This window comes from Pteronotus mesoamericanus, unplaced genomic scaffold, assembly GCF_021234165.1.
Source record: "Pteronotus mesoamericanus isolate MK-2021 breed Mesoamerican mustached bat unplaced genomic scaffold, CSHL_Meso_final scaffold_36, whole genome shotgun sequence".
NCBI classification, from domain to species: Eukaryota; Metazoa; Chordata; class Mammalia; order Chiroptera; family Mormoopidae; genus Pteronotus; species Pteronotus mesoamericanus.
Window position 1 is genome coordinate 13,023,735 of NW_026555313.1, and position 24,229 is coordinate 13,047,963.

General features: G+C 37.0%; 1 pseudogene; it reads right to left on the bottom strand.

Moving 5' to 3' along the window:
• Positions 1 to 24,229, bottom strand: part of LOC129086119 (S-formylglutathione hydrolase-like) — a 28,460-nt pseudogene that overhangs the window by 3,556 nt on the left and 675 nt on the right.

A 24,229-nucleotide genomic window follows, 5' to 3' on the forward strand; every position in this document is an offset into this window, starting at 1 on the left:
GCCAGACATACACCAGAGGAGTTCTAGACAGGTTAAATAAAGTACCCTGGAATTGTATTTGATTAGTGAATAGTTTATAAATTTATGGCATAATTTTGGAAAAACTGAAGAAGAAGGAAAATCAGTTGAAGTAAAAGCTACCTAAACCCCTTAAGAAAGATGCTTAGAAAATGATTGTATGGATCTAACCTGTCAGAGACTCCCACAAGCTATACCCTACCCCATCTCTTTCTTCACATCATGTAATCTCCTGTGGCACATGAAGGCTTAATTTTTGCTCTTAGTCTACATATTTGTTAGTTACAGATAAAACAAAAAAAAATCACAAGAGAATAATTTTTAAAAATTCAGTTGTGTCTGAATAGACAAAATAAGAAGGTATTTGTTTGGGGATTAAGAGGTGAAGTGGTTTGTGCATATGTGTGTGTCTAAATGTTCATATTAGGAATTTGTGATCCATTTTTGAGAGGGAACTCTTAAAAGTGTCTGTGTACAAAGATGGAATTTATGTAATACATCTGCTCATGAATGACAACATGCTCTTTGTAGTATCTGCCGTGTGATGATTCAGTTCAATTCTTCCAACTGCTTGTCTATATATTTGCACTACTTGTAAAATGTTCGCTCATTTATACATAAGCCTCCACTTGTTTTGAATGAATAATTCATGTATTGCATTTGTTTCTTGTGGTTTTTTTCTTTTATTGGCCTGTAACAATCAAAGTAGATCATGACTTTCACTGCTTCATATCATTTTCATACAAGGAAATGAAATTCTCAGTGGACCGACTTTCCTATGAAACCAAAATCTTTTTTCTATGTAACGACCCTTAATTTTGAATTATCACTTCAAGAAAGAAGTTTGACTTTGGTAAAAGAATTAAACACGAGTACTACTTTGAACACACAGCTCATCATGCAGTGACCACTGTGTACAGAGGTAATTTTCAGACTTGGAAATTAACTCTAATATTTAAGGACATGGATTTTGAACCTATACAAAGTATCAAAAGAGGTGTGCCTCTGAAAGGACTAGGAAAACTTTCCTCACTGTCTCAGGGAAACTCAAAGGAAACTTGTCAATGCCTAAGAAATCAAAGACCCAGGTTTACTTTAGATATGGATATGGAGTATGAAAATACTGAGTTTATCCCATGTATGGATTTGAAACTTCTGTATGGTCCAGGAAAACTTATTCTGCAACCCCACCCTGCCCCACATCAAAAAGTTAATGTAAAAGCTTATGCTATTGGTGATACCACTCAGTAGCCTGGCAAAAGCAAAAACCAAATGAACAAAGAAGCTACTTTGGAGGGGACTTCTAAGTTCAAATTTGTATAGAAAAGAAAATCCACTGAAGACAAAATCAAATTCTGAAAATTATAAAACAAAGGAGGAAATAATTTACTATCTGTCAAAGTTACCAGATTTAATAAACAGCAGATTTATACATTCTCCAAACTTTCTTCCCCAAAACTTCAGCGATAGCAATATAAAATATATCTATTTAATAAAAATAACTTAAGAGATAGGAAAGAATAGTAAGCATAGGAAAATGAGATACTGTGAAAGGTAGACTTCAAAGTGGAACTTCTAAAAAGAAAAATTGAAAAATATAATTGTAATGTATAAAACTTGATTTCCAAAGAGAATTAATGACCTTAAATACACTGTAGAACTAAGGAAATATAAACTGAATGTGAATCTCAAAGGGTTAAGAAGTAGAAAATATGAGAGAGAGTTTAAGAGACATAGAAAAAAGAAGAAAGATATCCAGGGTCTATCAATAGTAATTTTCAAAGGAGAGAAAGGAGAGTGAAAGAAAGGTGATATTTCAAGACAATGACTGAGAATTTTCTTGAATTAATGAAAGACAAGAATGTTCAGGATAAATAGTTACATAACACTTAAAATGAAAAGAAAATATTAAATTAACAAGATAGTTTTAAAAATTAAACAGAAAGAAAACATTAGTTAAAACAACAATGGACTTAAATAAGACTTACTAATTTCCAAGTCAATGGTATAGAAATTTCAAAACTGTCAGCTTAAAATTCTATCTCTAATTAAACGATTATTTAACTAAAATGGTAGAGTAAGACAAAATAAATATATTTTAGGACACATCTGAGGAAATTTAACATTCACAGATTCTTACTAATATACTACTAAAGGATTTACTCTAAGAAGAAGCAATTTGAATGGAGGAAGAAAGAAGAAGGAGGAGTGAGGGTTGGGAAATCAAGGAGAAGAGGTTTCTGACCTCTTGCCTCATTTCCTCCATCTCTTCCATTCCAGAGAGTTTCTGCTTTCCTTCCTATTCTTGAAGTAGATTGCCCTTTATCTTATCTTCCCCCATTTAATAGAATTTTCTCCTAGTTTTTACTTTTTCCCATGGGGCACCATCTAGTTTAGTGTGAATAATAACAGGGTATTGGGGAACATGATTAATAAGGAAAACAAAAGATAACCTGTTTAATATTTTAAAAACATTATTCCTATAATGTTTATATTATTTTCTTGGATTATAATTGAAATGACAATATGACATTTTAAAACCTTGTATCCAAGATCTCCAAGAGTTCAAGGCCAGTTTGAAAGATCTGCTTGATAGATTTGCTCTCTTAATTCACGGTTGTTCTCATTTTTTCTTAGGAGCAGGCTCATTTTCATTATGGTTTTAGGCTTTTCCCAAGCAAACAAGGCAATATATGTTCATTTTCTTATCAAAAAGTTTTGCATTTGAGGTGAGGTTTGTGTATTAGAGATGTTCCCATGGTGTAATTGGTATTATTGTGAAAGGCAGACTTCTTCAAGAACCAACGCAACTGTTCAGCACGCATCCTGGGTGCAGGGTTTATATTGGCATCTAAGTCCATGGAGAGCCCAGTTTCCAGGTTCTTTCTGTTCAATCATGTTATAAACAAAATTGTTCAACCCAATGGTAAAGTTTTCCTATAGCTAAATAATAACTTTTACCCTTTAAGACTTGAGCAGCTCTCATTTGACTGGTTCTTTTAAATTCATTTGAAATGTTTGAGAAAAAAGATCTCACCCGCCGAATCTCTGTTTTCATTAAGCAGAAAAGGACATAGACTGAAATTTAAATTACATTTAAGATTCTGTGGTTTCGTGTCTATGATCTCCCTAATTCCTTCTTCTTCTTTTTTCTTTTTTTATGTAACTCATCACTTTATTTTTTTCTTTTTGTACTTTTTTCCATTACCACTTAGTCCCCTTATATTGCTCTCTCCCCAGCAATTATCAAACTGTTGTTCATGACCATGAGCCCTTTTTCCTTTTTGCTCAATCCCTCTACTGCCAAATGCCCCCTCCCACTAGCTGTCATCTGCTCTCCATCTATGAGTCTATCTCTGTTTTGCTCGCTAGTTCAATTTGTTCATTAGATTCTGCATATGAGTGAAATCATACAGTGTTTGTCTTTCTCTGATTGGCTTACTTCATTTAGCACAATGTTCTCCAGGTCCATCCATACTGTTGAAAATGGTAAAATTTTCTTCTTTTTTAGGGCCGAGTAGTATTCCATTGTGTAAATGTCCCATAGTTGCTTTATCCACTCATCTACTGATGGGCACTTGGACTGCTTCCATATCTTGGTGATCGTAAATAATGCTGCAATGAACATATGGCGCTTATGTTCTTTTTAATTAGTGTTTTGGGTTCCTTTGGATGTATTCCCAGAAGTGGGATTGCTGGATCAAAAGGCTGATCCACTTTTAATTTTTTGAGGTATCTCCATACTGCTTTCCACAGTTTGAAGACTGGTGCAGCAGCCAATTCCTTCTTTTAAGTCACTTTTATTTTGGTACAGTGGGTGGGGAATTGGCAATTCAACTTAACCCACAGTGAGTAATAAAATACTTCCGTTGCTTTGCAGAACTGGAGACACTGCTTTCTAGATAAGCTTTAGAAGGTCAGTTACCTAACTGACAATACTTCAGTGTTTCTACAGAAGCTTTTCTCTAAAAGGCCACTTTTCACAATGCAGCATAGATTTCCTGGCCTGATCTGATAAAACACATTTAATGAGATAAATGCAGGATTCCCGTCTTACAAAAAATGAAGACAATTAAGCACAGAGAAATCAGGGACAACAATAGCATTGGTAAAGTAAGTCATCATTTTTTCTGGATAATCCAAATGATCCTGGCCTTTCTCCAGTGGCCCTGCTTAGGTGGTAGAATGAGATCATGTGGAGAGAGGACAGATTCACAAGGGGTCTCCTATGACATGTTGAGAAATTTGACCTTAACTCTGAGATGGTTACAAAAATACATTAAAGGTTCTTTTTTCTTTTTAACTAAATAAATTTGTCTTTATAAAACAAACATACTGTCTTCATAAAGGTGACATAGCTTATAATTTAAAATATTCACAATACAGTTTTTATTTAAGATGAGGTTGAATACACTTCTTCACCTTTATTTCACAAAGACAAAGAAAACAGAAAAAAATGGGAAAGAAACTTTAGAGGCTAAAGAGCAAATGGACTACTGTTAATTGACTTAGCAGAACAAAGAAAGGTAAAACGATAAAAATAGGGAAAGACAAAAAGCGAGTTGCTTCACAGTACAGAGATGCAGAAAGGCTGAAATTTGAGGGATCACATACCTCATAAATCAGGAAATAGGTGAGGTTAAAATAAGATAGTTGAAGCTAAGAAATAAGTAAGAGACAATTATTAACTTCAGGAAAAAGAGCAAGTTATACCAGGAAGGCAATACTCATTGCTTAACAATGAATCATTATTTACATGGACATTAATAATGTAAATATAGAATATTAACCTAGAAATTCATGTGCATAGTTAAAAGGGAGCAGCTTAAAAGATCTAAATATTTACCTTTTATAGTAGATAGTAAAGAGATAACATCTATAATTAAAAATAAGAATTAGCTTTTTAAACATGTTTTTGGGAAACAAATATATAGGTAAATGCTACAAGAAACGGCTAAAAGGGCTTTAAATGGCTGTTCTGAGAGAGCAAAAAATTGGATACATATATGAAGAGACTCCTGTTTTCACAGTGCCCCTTGTAGAACTTTGCCTTTCACTACTATGATATATTTAACTTAGATAAGAAGTAATACTCTAACAATAAAAACAATAACCACACTCATCTTGTGGGTTATTGTGAGGATTAAGGATAAGGTATGAGGGGTCACAATATGTAGGAGGATCTTCCTTGTATCTCCTGCCAGAAACAAACTGGAAATAAAACTAGAGAGGGGAACAGTCACCTGGAATTACCAACAAAAGACTGCCTTAAGAGGAGACATTTAACCAAGGACAGGCAAAAACCACCTTGAGACCAGTAGGAAGGTCGCAATCATGAAAGGGGCCAGCCCGCTCCCATGGGTGGCAGACCGAGGTTGTGGAGGTATAGCATGACTCCTCACCACTAAACCAGTAGCACATCAAATGTTAAAGGACCTTCTTGAATAAGAAAAAGAAGAAAAGGAAGAAGAAGAAGAACAAAAATATGAAAAATAATATGGCAATAAATACATATCTATCAACAACTGAATCTAAAAAAACAAAATAAGCAGAACAGAAACAGAATTCTAGATACAGAGAACATTTTGGTGGTTGGAAGAAGGGAGAGGGTTTGAAAGGGCATGGGTGAAAAAGGTGAAGGGATTAGAAGTACAGTTTGGTAGTTATAGAATAGTCATGGGGATGTAAAGTACAGCATAGGGTTTATATGCCTGACCCATGGGGACAATGGAGTGGGGATTGCCTGAGGATGTGAGGGAGCTGAGGGGCGGGGGGGAAATGGGAAAAAAGCGTAACAATTTTAATAGCATAAACAATAAACTATAATTTAAAAAGAAGATGTAGGGTAACTGAATAGATAATAAAACATAACCCATATATATGCTGCCTATGAGAGACTCACTACAGAACAAAATATTTACACAGGCTGAAGGTGAAGGAATGAAAAAAAATATTCCATGCAAATGGTGACAAAAAAGAAAGCTGTGGTAACAATACTTATATCTGACAAAATAAACTTCAAAACAAAGACCATAACAAGGGACAAAGAAGGTCACTGCATAATTCTAAAGGGATCAATCCAACAAGAGGCTATAACCCTTATAAACATATATGCACTCAATATAGCAGCATCTAAATATATAAAGAAAATCTTGGTGGACTTTAAGAAAGAGATCGACAGCAATACAGTCATTGTAGGGAACTTTAATATCCTTCTGTCACCAGTGGATAGATCTTCCAGACCAAAAGAAAAAAAAATCAACCAGGAAACAGCGAACTTAAATGACACACTAGATCAAATAAATTTAATTGATATTTACAGGACATTTCATCCCAAAACAGCAAAATACACATTCCTCTCAAGTGTACATGGATCATACTAAAAAATAGACCACATATTAGGAAGGAGAAAAAAAAACCCTTAACAAATTGAAGAAAATTGAAATCATATCAAGCATTTTCTCACATCACAGTGGCATGAAACTAGAAATTAACCTCAATTAAAAAACTCACAAACATTCAAATACATGGCTTTAAATAGTATGTTATTAAATAATGAATGAATTATCAATGAGATCAAGAAAGAAATCAAAAATTACCTGGAAACAAATGAAAATGAACACAAAATAACCCAAAAACCTGTGGGACACAACGAAAGCAGTCCTGAGAGCAATGTTCATAGCTATACAGGCCTACCTCAAGAAGCAAGAAAATCTCAAATAAACAATCTAACCTTACACCTGAGAGATCTAGGAAGACAACAGCAAACAAAGCCAGGAGTAAGTAGAAAGAAGGAAATAGTCAAGATCAGAGTGGAAATAAATGACATAGAGACTAAAAAACAATTCAAAAGATCAAAGAGTTCAGGAACTGGTTCTTTGAAAAGATAAACATAATTGATGAACTTTTAATCAGACTTATCAAGAAAAAAGAGAGAACCCAAATAAATAAAATCAGAAATGAAAAAGAAGTAACAATTGATATCACAGAAATACAAAGGGTTGTCAGAAAATACTGTGAACAACATTATGACAATAAATGGACAACCTGGGAAAAATGGATCTATTTCTAGAAACATGGAATCTTCCAAAACAGACTCAGAAAGAAACAGGAAACCTGAATATACAAGTAACAACTAAAAAAATGGAAGTAGTAATCAAACAGCAAACAAAAGTTCTGGGCCAGATGTCTTCAGAATTTTACCAATCATTCAAAGAAGAACTAACGTTTATCCCTCTCAAACTATTCCAAAAAATTCAAGAGGAGGGAAGACTTCCAAGGACTTTTTACAAGGCCAGTATTATCTTAATTCCAAAATCAGATAAGGACACAACAAAGAAAGAAAATTACAGGCTAATATCCCTGATGAACATAGGGGCTAAAAGCCTCAAAAATATTAGCAAATTAGACCCAGCGATACATTTAAAGGATCATAAACTATGATTAAGTGAAATGTATCCAAGGGATGCAACGTTGGTACAAGTCACAAATCAATAAGTGTTATACATCACATAAAAATAATGATGGATAAAAACTACATGATTATATCATTAGATGCAGAAAAAGCATTTGATTAAACCCAACACCCGTTTATGATAAAAACAAAAAACAAAAAAGCCCACAAAAACAAAACACCTCTCAACAAAGCAGGAATAGAGGGAACATACCTCAGTGTAATAAAGGCCACATATGACAAACCCACTGTCAATATCATACTCAATGGACAAAAACTACAAGCGTTCCCCTTAGGACTGGGAACAAGACAGGGATGTCTGCTTCTACCTCTTATTCAGCATAGTACTGGAAGTCCTAGACATAGCAATCAGACAAGAAGAAGAAGAAATAAAAGGCATTCAAATTGGAAAAGAGGAAGTAAAACTGTCATTATTTGCAGATGACATGATATTGAATATATTCAATAGAAAACCCTATAGATTCCACCAGAAAACTACTAGACCTAATAATTGAATTCAGCAAAGTAGTGGGATACAAAATCAATGCTCAGAAATTCATGGCCTTTTTTCACACAAATAGTTAACTATCTGAAAAAGAAACTAAGAGAGAATCCCATTTACAATTGCAACAAATAAAAGAGTAAGGTACCTAGGAATAAATTTGACCAAGGAGGTAAAAGACCTGTACCTGGAAAACTATAGAACACTGAAAAAGGAAATTGAGGAAGATACAAATAAGTGGAAGCATATACAGTGTTCATGAACAGGAAGAACTGACATTGTTAAAATATCCATACTACCCAAAGCAATCTATAGATTCAACACAATTTCTATGAAAATACCAAAGGCATATAAGCATATGTCACAGATCTAGAACAAATATTCCCAAAAGAAAGAATGGTTCATATGGAACCAAAAAAGACCCCGAATAGGCTCAGCAATCTTGAGAAAAAGAACAAAGTTGGAGGGATCAAAATATGTCATATCAAGCTACACTATGAGGCCGCTGTAATCAAAACAGCCTGCTACTGGCATAGAACAGACATATAGGTCAATGGAGCAGAATAGAGAGCCCAGAAATAAACCCACATCTTTATGGTCAATTAATATTTGACAAAGGAGGCAAAAGCATGTAATGGAGCAGACACTTTCTTAATTACATAGTGTTGGGAGAACTGGCCTGGTACATGCAAAAAAATGAAGCTAGACCACCAACTGACACTGCACACCAGAATAAACTAAAAATGGATTAAGGACTTAAATATGTCATGATAACATAAATATCCTAGAATAAAACATAGGCAGTAAAATTTCAGGTATCTGTCATAGCAATGTTTTTGCTGATATATCTTCTAGGGCAAGGAAAACAAAGGAAAAAATAAACAAGTGGGTCTACATCAAATTAAAATCCTTCTGTGCTTGCTGGTGTGGCTCAGTGGATTGAGCACTGGCCTGTGAACCAAAGGTTCCTGGTTCCGTTCCCAGTCAGAGTACTTGCCTGAGTTGAGGGCCAGGTCCACAGTTGGTAAAATTTCCTTCTTTTTTAGAGATGAGTAGTATTCAATTTTGTATATCACTGTTTTATCCACTCATCAACTGATCCATACTCCAACTGCTTCCAAAACTTGGCTATTGTAAATAATGTTGCAACGAACATACTAGTGCATATATTCTTTCAAGTAAGTGTTTCGGGTTTCTTCAGATTAATTTCCAGATGACTTTGTAGTACAGTTTGCTGTCAGGTAGTGTGACTCCTCCAATTTTGTTCTTCTTTCTCAAGATTGCTGTGGCTATTCAGGGTCGTTTGTGGTTTCACAGTTTTGGGATATTTGTTCTAGTTCTGTGAAATACATCATTGGTGTCTTGATAAGAATTATGTTAAATCTATAGATTGCTTTGGGTAGTATGGACATTTTAATGATGTTAATTCTTCTTATCCATGAACATGGTATATGTTTCCACTTATTTGTATCTTCTTCCGTTTTTTAATTCAGTGTCTTATACTTTTTCAAGTATAATTCTTTTACATCCTTGGTTAAATTATTCCTAGGTATTTTATTTTATTTTATTTTATTTTTTATTTTTAAAAGATTTTATTTATTTATTTTTAGAGAGGAGAAGGGAGGGAGAGAGAGAGAAATATCAATGTGTTGTTGCCTCTTGCATGCCCCCTATTGGGGACCTGGCCCACAACCCAGGCATGTGCCCTGACTGGGAATCGAACCAGCGACCCTTTTGTTCACAGGCCAGCACTCAATCCACTGAGCCACATCAGCCAGAGCTTATTTTATTTTTTTGATGCAATTGTAAATAGGATTGTTTCCTTGGTTTCCTTTTCTGATAGTTCATTATTGGTGTATAATAATGCAACTGATTTCTGGCTATTTATTTTCTTTCCTGCTATTTGGCTGAATTTACTTATTTGTTTTACTAGTTTTTTGGATAAATTGTTAGGGTTGTGTATATGCTATATTATGTTATCCACCAAATTGGTATATTTGGGTACCTCTTTTGAAAGTAAATTTTTAAACATGACTTTTTCTTTCTAAGGTCTTAGAGGCAGGACAGATGTTTTCAAGTAAAGAAAAGTGATAGCAGACCTACAGACCAGGGTCAGCAAGAGTTCCCTATAAAGGGCCAGATAATGAATACTTTTCTGGCTTAGGGGGCCATATGGTTCCTGTTATAATTATTAAGCTCTGTTCTTATAATGTAAAAGCAGCTATAGACAATACATAAACAAATAAACATGACTGTGTTCCAAAACTTCATTTATGGACACTGAAACTTGGATTTCATGTAATTTTCATGTGTCGTAAAATACTATTCTTTGACTTTTTTGACCACTAAATAATGTAAAATCCTTTCTTATGTCATAAGCCCTACAAAAACGGGGGTGAGCTGGATTTGGTCTGAGGGCTGTGATTTTCTGACTCCTGGTCATTCATTGTACAGGGTCTTATTTCCAGCAAGAGAGTTTAGAATAATTATTCACAAAAAAAGATATTGTCCCTAATAAGCCATAATATGGAAATTTTAAGTTACAGCAACAAAAAGGAGGAGTAAAATAAAGATGAGTAAATAGGGGAGAACAATGAAATTTTTGAGATGTTTACAGTCACTATAATACATTCTCTGGAAAAATTGGTTTTGGACAAGTGTATTTAAATTTTCACTTCCAAATAAACTTTCTATTTGATGACATATGAGATTAGCAATAAAGTGGGCAAATGTGTCTTTAGAGTTCATGCCTAAAGGTGTTGTCAATTTCTGTTTTAAAGATAAATCAGCTACTTTTTCTCTGGGAAAGTAAGCCCAGGCCTCTTCAGACTCAGATCCCTACAGCCTCCCTGGGGATCAGCGATCCTATTCAGGCTGGGAGGGCGGGGTGCACAGGGGTCCCCATCACCTACCTCTCTACTCTCTTTCTCCCACCGCTCCCAAGGCCGCCAACGACTTTGACTCTTCTTGGCCTCTTCCAGATCTTTTGTCTGGAGTTTAGATATTTGCTTTGGAATCTCAAAATCCAGAATTTGACTCTTATTTTCATATTCTGAAGAGCCAGCTTTTCATGTAGATATAAATGAAGAATGCTCTTGCCTATGCTGGGGAAAGGGCATGGAGTGTAAGAAATGAAAAGGAGAGCTAAGTATCTTGAAATATTTTACTGTCACATATTTCTTGTATATTTGAATTTGTGGACTAAAACTTGTACCTATGCATATTTCCTAATTGTTACTTTCCCTAAGGATGTCTTTCTTGAATAGCTCTTCTCCATGTGCTCTCCTTTGACAATCACTTCCAGTCTTTTATGGCCTCCAAATCATTTCTCCTGTTTTTGGCTTTAGACAGTTATCAATACTGACTTCTGGATATAGGCCTTGATGGCCCTTAAACACCCCCGATTCAATGTGACCAAGACTGAACTAAGAACATTATCCATAAACCTTTTTCTTAGTGTTTCCAGCTTAGATGACACCATCTTTTTGCCTAATAACTCAAACTGGAACAATAACTTCATTTTTAATTTTCCCTCAAATCCCATATCAAGTCCCTCTTTAAGACTACTGATTTTATCTCCAAAATATCTCCTGCAGCCACTATCCTTCTTCGTATCCTTGTCATCTTATGTCTGGTTTTTACTGCAATAGTCTTCTAGCTATGCATTTCTGGTGCTGCTTACCTTAAATCTGTCCTCCCCATTGTAACTGAAGTTGACCTTTCTAAAACATAAAGCCCTGTCTCCTCCAGTTTTTACCACTTTTTTAAGCTTAAGCAGTTGGATGCTTATCTAATGTATTTGCTGTCTGATCTATCTTCCTAGGTCATGTGAGACACTGGCCCAGCTGAAACCTCTGGGAAAAATGTGAAGCCCAGATGAGAGTGAACTGGAAGCACAGAAGCTCCAAACAGTGGGCAGAAAGCAGAGAGGAGATCAAAGTGAGAGGGGGCTTTTGACTGGGAACAAGAGAGATGATCCTGTGGATGTGAGACACAAAGCTGCTAAGAATCCCTCTGAGGCAACAATATCGGAGGAGTGAGATATTCACACAGTGCAACTTGGAGTCCTAAGGGAGCAGAGAGGTTAATGGAGGTGCCATGGAGTTACTGAAAGCTGGGACCTTTCCTCATGCAGCTCCTTCTGTCTGATTTCTAGACTTCATTTAAGACTCTGATCAGACAATTCATCTTATGGAAACCTTGTTTGACCCTCTTCTCTATGAGTGTTTGTCTTCTCCTACTCCTGTATTCTTGTAAGTGCTCCTACGCCTACATTGTTCTGTGCTTATGCCTGTGTTACCATTGCTTCTTTGCTTTAAATAATCCGTTGACTGTCTGTCTTTTTTACCTTGGACTAATGAACAACTCAAAGGCAGGGACTGAGTCTTATTTGAACATATTTTAATCCCCAGTGCCAAACACAGTACCTGAGAATTATCAGAAACTCCAGTATTTGTGGAACTTAAATGTCATCACTTCCGCAATCTTCATTTCAGTCTCTCTCTCTCTCTAGCCCCGGTTTCTCTCTCTCCACCTTCCCAATCCCTCTTTTCCTTCCACTCCTCTTCTTCAAGTTCACAGAGATCTCTAATTCTTTACCTTGTCCTTTTAAAACAAATTTGCAACCCCTGTTGGGGAGGAGAAGTCCTCCCTTTTTACTTTTCTTTTGTTCTTCAGGCTGCACTCATAATAAAATTGACAGAAGACTAGATTAACTGGAGAAAAACCAATTTAATACATGCACATGGGAAAATCACAATATGATGCTCAGATCATAAAATGAAGCTCAGAGAAATGATCATACCAGGTACCTTTTTATACTTTTTAGACAGAGGCAACAGAGTGTGAGAAATTGACAAGACAAAGAATATCAGTGCTCATTTAGAAAGAAATCAAGCAGGGTTTGGGTATTTGTTAGTGAGGAATCTGAACAAAGCCTGGGCTTGGGTAGCAAATCAGTAAAGATGTTACTAAGCTTGTTTTTACAAGCTTTCCATTCTAGATTCTTCTAATTTTTGTGATAAGGTTGCCTCTCTCCCCTCAGGAACAGGGTGGACACCTATATGTGAAAAATTTATCTCCAGCTTTTAGGTGGACAAAGATGTTAGGGTTTCCTTTTTGCATGGGCAACTCCTTAAGCCTTTAATTTAAAATAATCAACAATGCCATTGTGGGATATCTTGGGGTGGTTTGCCCTTGGCCCCTGCCCTCTTCATCTAGCTTCACTTCCCAATCCAGCCTCAACCTGTTGGTACATTATTTTAACTACTCTTTTGCCACCACACCTCTCTCTCCCTTGTCTATCATTTTCATCCTGCAAATCATCAATATCAGATCAAGTCAGCCACCCTCTTCCTTATATCTAAAATAGGGAACTTCCTTTTATAAATAATGTCATGGTTAATATATAAAACACAGGCAGAAATTGTTCTTTGTTCTTTTGGTCGGAATAGCCTCTTCTAATTTTACTTTATCCAAGTAAACTATGCTGTTTGCATTTCTGCACCTTCAGGTTTGCATACCCTATCATATAGTGTTTATCAATGTGTGCTCTTTGTAACAATAGACCTTTAAGATGCTTTAACAAAAATGGTTCTGAGGCCACATAGAGTTGAAGTCCTCAGGTAGTAAACACAGATGACTGTTTCAGCTCCCCCTCCCAGGGAGTGTTGGTTTATCCCTTTGTGGTTCTACTTCCCTCCAGGTCTCGCTGGCTGCATCTCTCTCCATTTCCTCCCTCTGGACTAGGCCTTGACCCACCTCCACATATCCTATGCTATGGTATCATTTTGGAGCTCAGTGAAAGATCTGTTAGCTCTCAATGTAACATCCAGGCTACGTACAGGCCTCACTGTTGTCTCCTGGAACTAAGGGTTATTGTGTTTTAGGGCAGATTCAATTTTTTCTACAGAAGGTAAAGATTTTATAAGATTTTAAATTGTAATTTTTTTTTTCCGTCTCCAGAAGGCACTCCATTATGGAAGTAATCACATTATAAATAGATCTTAATTGTTAAGAATAAAAGGACTTTGTTGATGTGATCATAAATTGTTAAAAGGTCATCTGAGAAGAAATCTAGCTACATATTTTAGGAACTTTAAAAAATATTCATATCAATTTGTCCAATAATATCCCTTAGGAACCTTTCCCAAGAATATAAGACAAAATGTAGGCATTGTTTAATATACAAACCTCTTCCCTGTGATGTTATTTTTAGCCTAATAAAATCAGAAACAATCAAATTGTACTTGGGTAATTTTTCATACATCCATATAATGTAATTTATGTAGCCATTAAAATTGAGTTTAAAAAGAAATTTTAATGAAAACACCTAAGAAAAATCAGAATACAAAACCTACACGTTTTATAAAACTCAATGTTTTATTAATGCATAACAAAAAATTAAAGAAATTTGTCAAAATGTTAGTAGTTAGCCATCATTATGAACATGATAAAATTATGGATACTTTGTTCCCTTCTTCATTCTTTTCTGGACTTTTTCATCTCTGTTCTTTTCATAATCAGAAAAACAAAATAAAACAAAAATGTAAAACCAAAGAATAGTAAGTAATTACAGTTGCAGCAGCCCAGATGTACACAGACTGGTTATCTTGTCTACAGCTAACATGGTCATTGTCCTCAGGTCCCGCTCACAGGTTAGTACATAAACCAGTTCACTAAATGTCTGATCCTGTTCAAACTTATTCCACTTGCATAATTAAACAGCCCTTTAAGCTTTCATTTGGCTAAAAAGTTTCAGTCTTTCAAAAAGTCTGTTACTTCCTTTTCCCTCCATAAAAAGTCTCTGTTACTTCATTTTCCCTCCATAAAATTATAGATAAAGGGAATGGCTTATGTGACCTTCTAATTTCAGGGAGTGGAGTTTTTAGCCTTGATGTTTTCTGCCCAGTCCTGCTGGCCTTCCAGGCAGTAGACCATGGGTGGTTTGCCCATGGTTTACTCTTTAGACTCGGCTTCTCCTGGGCATCACTGGTTTCCCGCCTTGCTTATTTGATATCCCCTCAGTTCTTACCAGCTAGAGATGTCTGGGTTTTCAAATCATGAGCCAGGCCCTGACTTACCTATCTCTAGCCTTGTTGTGGGATCACCTCTATAATTATGGAGGACCCCATGACAGGTTCACTGGTCACCCAAAAGCTGAGGGAGTCTCAGGGGTGTCAGTTAGATGTTCCTTCTATCTGTCCATATCACTCTGTCTTCTCTACCATGGTGAATTGGCCCAAGCTGACAAGACACTCTCTGCACAGAGATTTCCTAGAAGTAAGACAGGGTAGCAGAAAAAAGAGCTCATGCTGTCCTCAGGTTTTGTATTAGAGTTCTCCAGAGAAACAGAACCAATAGGATATATAGAGATACATTAAAAAAGATTTTCTAAGAGGGATTGGCTTATGTGATTATGGAGGCTCAGCAGTTCAGCTGACTACAGACTGGAGGCTCAGGAAAGTCTTAGGTTGTATACCTCAGCGCGAGGTAACTTACCCGTCATTGGCCATTGACCATCCATAGCAAAGCAGAGAGGCAGGGGCATAGCCCCTGCCAGGGCTGGGGGACAGGCCAAATCTCCTCAGGGGCCTGTTTCTCCAAGGCCTCCTGATTATTTCCAGCCTTGGGGCCTCCAGCCTGTTGGCAGGGTTACAGCTTCTGAAACCAGGCCAGGTGTTTCCCAACAAGGCAGTATGAAAATTACTAAAAAATTTAAAAGCAGAACTACCATATGATGTAGCACTTGTACTTTTGAGTGTTTATTCAAAGGAAATAAAAGCACTACCTCAAAAGATTCATTGCAGCACTGTTTACAATAGGTAAGACATCAAAGCAAGTTGTGTCCATCAATGGATGAATGGATAAAGAAAATATGATATATATATATCTCATATATAGTAAAATATATATAGTGGAATATTATTGTAACTGAGAAAATCAGGTCTTGTGCACATGGCTCTTGACGCACGATCCAATAATTAGTGTTGAGGGAAACAGGTTCTTATTTACAGGATTCCAACCTCAGGCAGGGTTGGAGGGAGGGTAGCGAGACAACTCCTGCTGAGAGCCCTGCTCTCCCACGAGACCTAGCACTACCCCTTGCTCCTCACCAGGCTATAAGCCAAAAGCATGCCCCAAAGTTCCCCATATCCTTATTTGTTCTTAAGCCAGCTGTGCAAACAGCTCTCTAACCCCTCTGGAAGGCACAGTCGAGGGTTTCAGAGTTGCCATCCTCTTGCAGCAGCTCTCTCCTTCAGAATCTGGGGTACCTTATCCTCAGCCTCCATGTAATTGTCTAAGAAAACATGTGCCATGTTACGCTATATCATGGTGAAGTCCAAGGAGGCACACATCCCAAGAGAGTGGCCTCTCCGTTTGCCCTTCAGAGAAGCAGAAGTCAGCATTCCCCAGTCACAGATCAGCATTCCAGGCATCTCCCATGAATCTGTGCTTAGTTAGGCAGATTTCTGCAATTCCCAGCTCCATCAACTCTTCCAGATCCCCACATAGCTCCACCAGCTTTCTCCTTTCCCACCAGCCCTCGTGGTGGAATCATGACTACACACTGCATAGCTGCTGGCTGCTTCCTCTCTCAGATGTCATGGCCAAATCCCTGGTTCCTTCCTCATGGCTGTCTGCTCAGAGGAGCAGATGTAGCTCTTCTCTCGCTACAGACAGCATGGCTGAAATCTCTCTTGGCTCTCTTTCCACTCACCCTTATTTTAAATGCTGACCCAGAGCTTCTTACACGACCTCATATTCAGCCCTTCCTACGATGAGCTACTTTTACCAGTTCCCCCATATCTTTTACCTTCTTTCAGCCACCATCTTTAGTGAGGGCAAGAGTACCCTATGACACGGGAGCCTCCACCTCCCTGCCTCTCACGCAGTCACAATATAAGTTCCCCTGGCTCTGTCATGAGTCACTATATGGTCTGAAAGTCACATAGACCTTTTGCCTGGGGGAAGTAAGGGGGATAGCACAGCTGTCAACCTGCCATTGTTATGAAAAGTATCTTAACTGCCATATCATCCCCTTCCCCCATTCCCCAACCACAGGCTGTAGGGAAAATGCTTTGTTATTTTCAGGAAATCCCCTGCTCTGCACCCCATTACATTATTCATCCATAAGAAGTAGGAAATCCTGACATTTGCAGCAACATGGATGGAGTTTGAGGGCATTAGACTAAGTGAAATAAGTCAGACAGAGGAAGACAAATGCTGTATATCTCACTTCATGTGGAATCTAAAACAACATTAAACACACACACACACACACACACACACACACACACACACACACACACACAAAATCCACCAAGCTCATGGACACAGAGAACAGATTGGTGGTTGTCAGGGGCCAGGGGTGGAGATTGGGTGATATGGGTGAAGGTGTTCAAAAGGTACAAATTTCCTTCCAGTTATAAGATAGTCCTGGGGATGTAACATACAGCATGGTGACTATCGTTAATAATATATTGTATATTTGAAATTTGCTGAGAAAGCAGATCTTAAAAGTTCTCATCACAAGAAAAAAATGTGTAACTATGTGTGGTGATAGATGTTGACTAGACTTATTGTGGTGATCATTTTGCAATACTGTATATACAAATTGTTGTGTTGTACACCTGAAAATAATACATTGTTACATGTCAAGTATATCACAATTAGAAAAATCTAACAAGTAAACTGCAAAATCAAAAATTCATGGAATAGAAATTGTGAGGATTTTGCTAGGTTCTTTGGAGGAGGACAAACATTCTGTTTCAAAGAAAGTATTTAAAGACATATGGGCACTGGACAGTATTAAGCCCACGATTTCTAGTTCTAACTAAGCTCTTACACAGTTATCTAGTCTCCCATGGACGCAGACCACCACGTGGGGAAGAGGGGGAGCAGGGAAGGGGCTGGGAGGAGGAGGCAGTCAGGTGGGGATGGGGGACATCTGTAATAGTGTCAACAATAAAAAAAAAAACAACACCTTTCAGCCTCAGAGTTTAAAATAAAGTATTATTACTTTGAGGTATTTAGGATAATTTACTGATGCATGTTCAAATTCTGATAAAGACTTTTAAAATAAATTTTAAATTTTAGAACAGTTTTAGATTTAGAGAATTATTGTGAAGACAGCACACAGAGTTCTTATATAGCCCACAGTTCCCTCTGTTATTAGTATTTTCAGTATAATTAATAAAACAATATCGATACCTTATTATTAACTAAAGTATGTATTTTATTCAGATTTTCTCAATGAATGTCTACTATTCTTGTTGTATTTCAGGATCCAATCTAGGAAAACCACATTACAACTAGCTGCCATGTCTCAAGTTCTTGGCTGTAACAGTGTCTCAGGCTTTCCTTGATTTTGGTGATTTGACAGTTTTGAGGAGTACTGGTCAAATATTTTGTAGACTGTCCTTCAATTGGGATTTTACTGATATTTTTTTCTCATGATTGGACTAAGGTACTGTGTTTGAGGGAGGAAGAGCGTAGGAGGAAAGTGACATTCTCATCACCTTATATCAAAGATAACTACTCTCAATGTAACTTATCACTGTTGTTGTTTATCTTTTTTGTTGTTGTTGTTGCTCTTGAGGCAGGAGATAGTCAGGAAGGAGGAAACTCGAGAGATGCCCCAGGGTTAAGATAAAGGACATCAATACAGGACAGAGACACTGTTCTAAGACCAGTTGTCCCTGCTTTCTGGAAAAGCACTGAATCATGGTGAATCATGAATGCACCTGTGCAGAAGATGCTACATGACCCCTGCTTCTTGTAACAGCATTATAATAAATTAGCATTGTGGGATCCCCTTCCCCAGTGGCCAGTCAAGGAAAATCTTGAGAGACCACACGCACAGTAGCTTTAAAATTATCTACCTACTTGTACATGCACAATAGAAGCCCACCAAAACTAGCCAGGAAATATCTGCCCTATAAGAATAGAAGCCCTCCAGCTCCTGAGGTCAATATCTGCTCAGAGTTGACCTGCCCCCATGTTTTGTGGAGTGTACTGTTGCTTAATAAATCTACTCTTTCTCTATTTCTGCTATAAACTGTGTGTTCAGTTCAGTTCTTTGTCCGTGATCGCAAGAACCTGGTTACCTGTGCCCACCTGTGATACCTTTAATCTTGATCACCCGGATGATGTGGTGTACATCAGTTTTCCTCTCTGTAGAATTACCCTTTTTTAAACTCTTCCCATACTGTACATTTTGGAAGAAAGTCAACATGCACAGCTTGACTTAAGAGGTGGAGAGTCATGGCCCATCTTCTTAAAGGTAAGTTTCTGCATAAATTATTTAAAATTTTTTCTGCATGGGAAATTTTTTTATTCCCTACTCTCTATTTACTTATTTATGTGATCATTTATTTACATCAGAATGGATTCGTGCATATTTATTTTATACTTTGGGTTACTATCCAATACTGCCTTATTTATTTTGTTGCTCAACTTTTTCCAGCTTTGGCTATTGGTAGCTCTTTCAGTTAGCTCTTGCATTCCTTTGGTATAACCCATCCTTGTGGGCTTTGTTTTCTTTTGTGTTTTGAACACTTGCTTACTCTCTGATCCCACAAAATTCTCAGGCTCATCTTATCTATTTCTTGCCTCACTCTTAGAATCAACCATTTCTCTAAGGGTCCTTGGTTACTTTTATTGGAAAATGATATTTAAAAAGAAGTCTGGTGCTAGATGTGTTATTGGAATATCATTGCTTCTAGTGTCACAGGTGGGCACAAGTAACCAGGTTCTTGGTGACCGCAAACAATGAGTTGAACTGAACACAGAGAGAGTTTATAGCAGAAAGGGAAAGAGCAGATTTATGAAGCAGAGTATACTACTCCACAGAACATGGGATCGGGTCAATTGACCCTCAGTGGCCAGAGGGATTCTATTCGTATAGGGCGGGTATTTCCTGGCTAGCTTTGGTGGGCTTTTATTGTGCATGTACCAGTAGTTAGATTATTTTTAAGCTACTGTGCATGTGGTCTCCCATGATTTTCCTTGATTGCCCTTTGGGAGACAGGGGTCCCACAATGTTAAGTTATTATAATGCTATCATAATGAAGCAGGGGTCATGCAGCATCTTCTGCACAGGTGTAGTCATGATTTGCTGTGATTCAGCGCTTTTCCAGAAAGTGAGGACAATCGGTCTTACAACAGGGTCTCTGTCCTGTATTGATGTCCCTTTTCCTAGTCCTGGGGTGCTTCTGGAATTTCCTTACTCCTATCTCCTGCCTCACTACAGCTTCTCAGCTGACAGAGCAGAGATATATATGTGAACACTGACCCATGTATATGCACACATCTATAAATATTTCTATATGTATTTATCTGTATCTATATTTAAAAAATCGTGAGTTCACAATGATGTCTCCAAAACTAATCACTACCATTGGATCATTCCAACACCTCCCCTGGTTTATCTATATAACCTCTCACCATCCAGTATAAATATATTTAATTGTTTAGTTTCTGTTTACATGTAGAGTGGTATCAGAATTGTTACCCTGTACCCCTGTGGGGGACAACTTTGTCAACTAGAGTACAATGTTTATGTATAGTTCTTTTTGCCTTTTGGCTTGCAGACTCCACTCATTTCCAAAGTTACTTTAGTCAGTATTTGTCTTCCTACCCACTTCAGTGAAGTTTTTTTATATACTTCCAATACACTTACTTTTTTTTTTGGTCACATTGTGCATTCCATTTGGAGTCCCTCTACCTCCTAAAAGTTTTTTTTTTTAATTTGCATACTTTTGAGTTTGCATACTTTGTGCTGTAAAGTTCCAAGGGTTTTAATATATATTTAATGTCATGTATTCACCATTCTAGTATCATAGAGAATAGTTTTACCACACTAAACAAAACCCTTTCAGTGCTCTATCTATTCAACTTTTGCTGCATCCCCATCCCAAACCTTGAGGAACCAATGAGCAACCTATTTACTGTGGCTATAGTTTTGTCTCTTCCAGAATACAATACAATTGGGATAATATAGTATGTAGCTTTTTCAAACTGCCTTCTTTCATTTAAGATTCATCCATATCTTATGGCTTATTAGCCCATTCCTTTCTAATCAGTGAATGGTATTCCATTGTACAGATATACCATAGTTTGTCTATCTGTTCACCTATGAAAGGATATCTTGTTTCCAGTTTTTGGCTATTATAAAAAAATAATGTTTTGATGCAGGTATTTGTGTGGACATAAGTTTTCAAAAATATCTGTAGCTATAGGTGCCAGAAGCTTCCAGTTCCTCTAGTGTTCTTGATTTTGTATTCTCTCTTGACTTTTGACTTTCCAAGTTACCTTCTTTACGGAGAGCCTGTGTCTTGCAGTTTTTTCATTTATAATCCCCTGCTGTTATACTAGAAACTGGCTGGAGTGATAGCAAGGTATGGGGAAGGGGAGTGGTCTACAATCTTCTAATTCAGTCTCAATCTTTTGTTGGTCCTCTATTTCTGGCCTGTGAACTTCACAACTGTTTCTTCTTACACAGCATTTCCCTCCCTTTTGGTGAGACAGGAAGACTAGAAGGGCTGGAGTGGAACGAATGCCCTTCCCTCATGACTCTGGAACAAGACTCTAGTGTAGTTTGTTTACCCTGGAGAGATCGCTTTGGGGATATTTCACAATAATTACTTTTCCCCTCACCCTGTCCAGAGCCACCTGGGCATCTTCCTCAGATTTCACCTTGAAGACTTGGTGGGATTGGGCCATCCCCCCACCAAGACTGTGGTTTCCACTCTCTTGCTAGTCTGCACTCAGTCTTCAGCAATTCATCAAACTGTTCCTACCAATTTATGGCCCCAGCAGCTTCTGCTCCCGGTGCAAAGGTCAGCTGTCAGTCTCTGGATTTACCTGTTTCTCCAGATTTCAGAGTGGCAGTTTGCCCTGCAAAAAGTTTTCTGATGGATCAAGAAAAGTAATTGATTTTTGTTTTGTCCAGTTTTTTCATGTTGTAAGGCTGGGAGTGACAATGCGTAAACTCTTTACATGTCAAAGCAAAACTGGCACTCTCTTATTTAATCTATGCAAGGTGTAGAAATATGAGAAATAGTACACAGTAATGGACAGGTAGATTTAAGATCATCTTGTTGCGGAGCAGGAGAGAATTCTACCCTTCTCAAGTTCTTCTGGCTAGATTAGTTATAAAATTGACACAAGACTACATTAATAGAAAAAAAAAAACCCAAATATGTGTACATGCGAGAATCATAATATGATGCTCAGAACATAAAATGAGGCCCAAAGCAGTGACTAAACTAGGCAACTTTTTATACTTTTTAGGCAAAGAATATATTTGTGAGAAATTGACAGGCAAAAAAGTGTTAGAAAGGAATCTAAGCAGGTGGGGGTATTCGTTAGAGAAGAATTCGAACAAAATTTAGGCTTCAGTTGTAAATTATTAATGGTGTTACAAGGTTTATATACACTTTTTCAATTCTGAATTTTTAGCTTGTGATAAAATTGTCTCTTAGTCCTTCAGGAATTTTATGGGGACAGAGGAAAGTCAGAGAGCTCTTCCTGCTCATGCTATTTCACTGGTGATTTTAGTTTAAAATAATCAAAATGCCATTGTGGGATATGTGGGCCAGCCTGATCTGGGTGCTGACAATCTCAAATAACCAAACTCAGTCTCATGCTAAAATAATAATACTGCCCTGAGTTGAAGATAAACTATTACTTATGATCTTAATTTTTAAAAAAATATTTATTGATTGATTTGGAGGGAGAGAGAGAGGGGGAGAGAGAGAGAGAGAAAAGGTGGGACAGAGAGAAATACCGATTTGTTGTTCCACTTATTTACACATTCATTGGTTGCTTTTTATATGTGCCCTGACCTTGGCTTATCAGGACGATGCTCCAACCAACTGAGCTACACAGGCAGGGGTATGAAGACCCTAATTCTTCCTAGAGCAAGAGAGTTGGAAGGTGTTTAGTGATAAATAGAGGAAAATTATAAATATTTTGCAGTGTTGCAAATGGGGGTGCAATACCAGTGCTATCATTTATTTATTAGCTCAGTGACCCTAGGCATACCATTTAATCTTCCTTAACTTCAGTTTTCTCATCTAGAAAATGGGTTGTGTAGTTTACAGATAATGTATGTAATGAATCTAGCAAGGCACAGAAATTACCAGATGCTGAATAAATGTTAGCAATTACTTGCTTTTGATTGAAAAAAAAAAAATAATAGGAGAAAGAATTCAAAAGTATTCCAGAGAATTTGAAGAGGACTAATTGTAAATCATGTCCTAAAAGCTCAGTTATAAGGCAGATAAACTAACCAATAAACCAACTACGTGGTAGAAATAAAAACCCAGGCCAAATTTGTTTTAACCCCAAGGGAAAGATATCATGTGATCTTAGGCTGCCGCCTGCTGGCCTATGACGAACTAAAAAGAATTGACTGGAAGTTCTGATTCCTCACTAAGTGAAAATAGTGGGACAAGTTCAGTTTATCTCAGACAAATAAGGGTATGAGTTTTAAATGCTTTTACTAGTAGACTTCTTTATGTGTGAGAGTAATTTTATTGATAATATTAGTGAGTGGAATTGGTTTTGTCAGGCTTAGTATTATCTATGGCTCAAACGTGAATCAAGGGCAAGCGCTAAGGAAGTACTATTTTTAAAAAACTGCCTATGTGATTCTCATGCAACTAACTTTGGAGACCATGGTACTAAATCATAAACTCCTTGAGGGAGAGACAATTTCTTTCTTATTTTTGTATTCTTGAGGGTTAACAATATCCAGCACGCTATAGGCAAACAAACACACAAAATTAAATAATAAATGACATACATAGACACACTAATTGATTAATGACTTCTGGCAGTAATTAGCAACACAACAGTTGTGTAAGGCTAAACCTCTTGGCCTTCTAGTATCTGTGCACTCACCAATTAAGTAAATATTGTTTGTTGTTCTTCAAAATTTTAGAGAGGTTACACTTTGGGATTAAGGTAGTTGCATGTTGGCCCTGCCAAGTTTTAGAGGGTTTGAGTAAAAGAACCTGGAACCAACTTAAGCAACAACCTCTAAAATTTCATAGAAGTACTATATCCTAAGGTTTACTTCAGGATGATTAAATCAGCAAGTTATAAAGACACAAAAACATATTCCATTACTTGAATAAACAGATGCTTTGCTGTATTATTAATTTCCTTTCCAATATAAAGTCACTATACAGTTGAATTGATTTGCCAAGAACAATTTTCCATTTTTTTAAGACACAAGACTTGGATGG